Here is a 5,875-nt window from a genome sequence, read left to right as displayed (position 1 = left end):
GTCCCACCCACCAGCTCAAAAATGTCAGAACAATAAAACCCAACTCTCCACTACACACTCTACTGCACTCATTCTATACACTACTCTACTCTACTATCTTTTATTCAGTTTCTTCTGGCAAACTTTACGCGCCAGGGGGAAACAATCTCTCGCTTCCAACTTCCAAAAAAAATTCGGAATATAATTTATTTTTGGGAAGAAAGTAAATTGATTTTTATTTGGTGCAAACATAAAAAGAACAACAGGTGAATCGTTTATGAACCCCCCCCCTCCCCCCCCAAGTTTCCCATAGAAAAGGAACTAAATACTCTGAGCAACCTGGTGGCGTAAACCTTTTATAAGTTTAAAGGACTTGTAGACTATCTGATCTATAATTATTCAGATCCTTAATTTGAATGGAAAATAATAAATGTAAAACACTTGTTTAGTGGATTTGAACTGTTTATCTATATTTGCGCTTGAAAGATAAAACTCCCGGAGTAAAATAACAATGTTATGTTTACAAATAAGAAAACAAGGCAACTGCCGAATACATTTTAAATAAATAAACAGTAAAACTTCAAGAGTTCTTTTTCAATAAAAATGTTTCAATGAACTTTAATTTAAAAATATCAACTTTTTATTTGAAAGATATTTGCCAAATGTAATTTTCACATCACACTACGAAACCTGAGATATTATAGTGCGAAAAATCACATATATTAAACAAATAAGTTCCGGGGTTTATTTACTAGATTCCACAGGAGTAAAATACTAAGAAAGTGTGTAGATATAAACAATTAAATTGTAATATTTTGAATCAATGATGAAATTCTCATATTAGCAAATCTGGAGGCGATAGAATTAAATGTACAAGGGCGTTTTGAGTTTCCTTACTAAAATCAAGTGCAAAACTATATTAGACATAAACAAAAGGTTAAAAAGATATTATTTGAAAATTTTAAGTTTGAAGAAAAAGTTTGGTGTTTTCTCGACCCTGTTGAATGACTCTATAATTTTTTACCTTTTCATTATCTAAAATAAAATACTATTGAAGCTTAACAGGTTTTTGGAGGTAAGTTTATCGGAGGTTGGCGGGAGTATCGGAGGTTGGCGGGCGGTATAGGAGGTTGGCGGCCAGTATCGGAGGTTGGCGGGCAGTATCGGAGTTTGGCGGGGGGTATTGGAGGTTAGTGGGCAGTATCGGAGGTAGAATGTTTAAAGCTATGTTAGTTAAAGACAAGTTTATGAAGTTTTATGAAGTTTAGTAGGATTTTTGGAGTGGGTTCAGGGGTTGAAAGAAATTTGATTTTAGAGGTCTGATGAACATGGACAGATGAGATGATGAGGTAGATGAATTGTTTACATAGTTCTACCAGAGATTATCGGTAGAATGGGAGTTCCTGAAAAAAAGAAATATAGAAATACTATCCTAGGAACCTAGCGTGGCGAGTCATATACTCGTATATTCCCATATCGTTTACCCACATCTTGTCTTAAATTACGATTAAAGCTATTTTTCCAGTTACAAGTGGACCAACTCAACTTAGAATCTTAAAACCAAGCTGAGAGCATTGGGTCTCCAGAGTTTTCCAATAAAAATTTAAGGCAAATCGGCCCAGGAGTTCCCAAGTTATGATCGGACAAACAAACAGAGATTACAACTTTATATTTATAAATAATGAAAAGTTAAGAAAAAGTGACGGTCACAAAAAGAAAAAAGTGACAGTCACTAAAAGAAAAAAGTGACAATCACAAAAAGAAAAAGTGACAGTGACAAAAAAGAAAAAGTGTCTCACGGTAAATTAGTGGTCCTGGGTTTAAATCATGTGAACTTTAATTTTGAAACCTATTTTAACCTATTTTAACCTATTTTATCTTTTTTTCTTTTTTTTACTTTATTGTCAACTATATATTTTAAATATTTACGTATATAAAGCTGTTCACCCTAGTTTCGACGGATTTTTAATTATATCATAATATTTCGGTACAGTCACTATAGCAATTTAGAAAATGTAGAAGAAATGTAAAAAAACTGAACCACTCTAACCAACCTTTATTTTAATCTATGTTTACCTAATCAACATCATAGATAGAATAAACATTTAAAAAATGAAAATAAAAACTATTAAAATTCCGGGAAAAAAGATAAAAATTTATTTACAAAATAAAATACATTTTCTGGACCTCCAAACTTTATCTATTTAATCGATAGGTGTTTTAACACCTGCACCGTATAATTAACAATTCAGACTATATATATAAAATATGATTACAAATATGTATATATATATAATTATTTATACACCATAGGCTCTACACCATTATGTGCTGAAAAATAAATAACGAACCGTGAAAATATAATTTTGACATAAATCCATAAAAAATGTTGAGAAAAATTTTTAAAAAACTGGAAAAAAAGGATTACACTTGCCTCAAACTCGAACGGCCTTTTATCTTTGCAGCCTAACGTCGTAGACCTTTGATATTTCTATGAACTCTGCTAGATCTAATAGTCAAAGTTTGAAATATCAAGGGTTTACACCATCAGGTTGCAACGATGATAGAATTAAGAAATTAGAGTCTGATTTGAAGAATGTTTAAAATTGTGAATTTTCCGTGTTGGTTCTGAAATTGTTTCCAGATAATTATATAGGTGATTAAAAATAGATTAGGCAATTGTTAGATATAAAGATATATAGATAGATACATACATAGAAAAATAGATAGATAGATAGATAGATAGATAGATAGATAGATAGATGAAAATATAGAATGTTGCGTGCAGGAACGTTCCATCTGCGCGCGTTGAAAAACCGTTGACAAGCCCAGCGAAAGAAAGCTTGAAAGGTGCGCCGACACAAGATAATAAAAACCTCTAATACATGACAATCCTTTTATTCGAGTAGAATAATAGATATAAGATTATCTATATAATAAAACAAGACATTCCTTTATATGTTGCGTATAGCCGGCCAAACGGCTGGACCGATTGCGCTGAATTTTTTTGTGAATACTCATGGCTAAGAAAAATTCGACAATTTTTTTTTCAAAAAAATATTTTTTTCAAATTCTTTAAAAAAAAAGTTTCCACGGCCAACGCCGGGCTGTTCAGCTAGTAGATATATTAGTGGAAATATAAATAAACATATAGAATAAATGAATAGATTGATTTATAAGTGGATATATATGAATATAGATAAATGTAGATAAATATAGAATATATGTATAGATAGATATATAAGTGGATATAGGTAAATAGATAATATAGATATATACTTTGATAATTTGTCTGTATCTCTTTGGATGAAAATGAATGTACAGGAGGATGAAAGTGAATAGATTTTTAAATAGATGAATAGATAAGAAATGTTTTGACAGAATTTTAAGACTTGAAAATTGATTTTAAGAACTCAGTCTGAAATGTATACAAACTTGATAATTGACTAACTGAATAAACACATGTTTAAAAATAAATGATTGGCCCAATTATCCCAAAAAGCAAGATTAGGGCCGTAAAAAAATAATTAAACTTGAACTTCAATTACTATAATGTCATGCATTTAACAAAGAAAATATTGAATACTTAAATATTTTGTTTAGTATGGTATTTGGAACATATAACAACAAATAAGGTCACTTGAAATTAGGCTTACAACCTCTTTAAGTCAGGGTCTCAGCTGAACATTTAAAATAATTAAAATAAATCTAAATTTGCAAATAAAATCTTATCTAAAACATGATTGACATATTATCTCGTGGACTAATAAGAGTAAATTATTTACATAGTCATTGACTGTTCTTTTGTTTTGATGTACAACAACCATTTGAATAGAAGCACATATGAAAGCCAAATATGGACTGACATATAACGGGATAGGAATATAAATTAGAGAGTACCTCCCCCCCCCCCGCCCGTTAAATATATTGAAATCTGAGACAAATTTAGGGGCGTTTTCTAACATTGATTTCAGAACTCAGCCTAGAGGAATATTTGTAATCAAACCAAACAGTGATAAAATATCAATAATATATATTTAAATCTAAATTTTATGAACATGATTGAAAATTTAATTTTATTTATTGCTAATTTCTAATATTCTACATTTGTATCTTAATTTCTCTGATCTAATTCGTAATTATGTGTATATTATAGTATAAAATTCGATGTCTAACTTTTAACACTTTTAATATTTTTATCAAGCTAAGCTATATATATCACGTATATTGTAGTTTGTCACCCATACCATGATTAATGGTAGGTAATAAAGTAATCGCAATTTTTGAGGGAGGGGGGGGGATTTGTATTCATTTCTTTATAATATTGCTTCAATAATAATGAACTGCAATTCAATTACGGTGAGTTTTATTCTATCTATGATTAGTCGTTATTTTCAACTAAAATAATTTCTTTCTTGTAGAAAAAAACGATATTTTTGTTTGCGACTGAAACGGGTTCCCTAGCTTGAAAAAAAGAAGATCCAGAACAAAAGCCTTCCTATCATTATTCAGTATTTAGCTGAAATATCAAATAATTTTTATTTATTAAATTTAAAATAACCAAAACCTTATTACTTGTCGTTAATTAAAGAATCTATTCTGACTGTGTGATATAGTTTTGATTTTATGCAGAAATTCAAAACATGTTTTATCTGAATAAAAGGATTTAGGTATAAATTAAAACAAATAATATTTCAGTTTTAAGTGCAATTTACCAAGCTAGGAACTATATACTTCTTGAAAATTATAAACTGTTTAATTGTTATTTTATTGTTCCGCCCTTTCTAGTTCTTATTTAAAGGACTACAATCTATCTGAGGTTTCTGAACATCTTGAGATATTTTTATTAAAAGATTAAATCTATTTATTAAACATTTATTAAGTTTAAGTTAGGTTTAGGTTAGGTTTATGATGATAATGATAAATTATAAAATAGTTTAAATCCAATTTGTTTTGCGGCGTAAATACGACTCATATGATGTAGAAATAGTAGCTGAAGTGCCCAGCGTTGCCCATGGAATTAAACAGAATAAAAAACTTGAATTTTTAAGAAAAAAATATAATCTGTTTAGTCTATTACCCCCCCCCCCCCGGGGGTATTCATGGGTTCCCTAAACAAAATTCAGCCAATTTGGTCCAGCCGTTTGGCAAGCTATAGTTAACATATTTATGAGCGAACACCTTTATAACATAGATTTAAGCAAGCTAAAGTTAGGTTTATATCTAGTATTTGTCTGAGATCAATCATTATATAATTTAAATCCGATTTGTGCTCAGATCAAACAAGATGTTGCGACATACACACTATACATACATCTATTATATACAACCACTTAAAAACCGTACTTCAACACGAAAATCCCTTCGATCCACGTTAAACTAAGGTGTATAGCACGTTAAACTAAGGTGTATAGAACGCAAGATTGAAATCGGACAAAGGAACTGAGTTTTTGCCACAAACTCAAGTTTTCACTATACCTTTGTAACCTGATTGAAACATCAAAGGTCTACATCTTTATTCGTTGGGTTGCAAAGATATAGAGATTAGAAAATCAGAGTTTGTAGCCAGAACTCAGTTTCTTTGTTTTTCTTTCACATGTTCGAAAAATCAAAACTAAGGAGCTACCAGGTCACAAAGTCCTACCATAATATAATATAAAGCTAAAATTGAAGAGATATAACAGGACATTTAATAATGATCATATTGGAATGATTTATACTTATAATACTTATACTTATATACTTATAATATGAAAACGAAATATTATTTAGAATGTATCCTTTTACCTTAAGTTTGATAAATACACAACCCCACCCACCCTCACAACGTACCCCCCACCCTCTCGTATTATGGGATACAGGCCCGTAGCCAGGATTTGACCAGGGGGGGTGCAAT

The 5,875-nt window shown here is 30.4% G+C and overlaps 1 protein-coding gene across 1 annotated transcript in view; it reads right to left on the bottom strand.

The window, feature by feature from the left end:
* Window positions 1-5,875, bottom strand: part of LOC111711959 (uncharacterized) — an 11,136-nt gene that overhangs the window by 3,932 nt on the left and 1,329 nt on the right. The window lies entirely within an intron of this gene.

This window comes from Eurytemora carolleeae, unplaced genomic scaffold, assembly GCF_000591075.1.
Source record: "Eurytemora carolleeae unplaced genomic scaffold, Eaff_2.0 scaffold209, whole genome shotgun sequence".
Classification (NCBI taxonomy): Eukaryota; Metazoa; Arthropoda; class Copepoda; order Calanoida; family Temoridae; genus Eurytemora; species Eurytemora carolleeae.
This window is presented reverse-complemented; position numbering and strand designations above follow the sequence as displayed.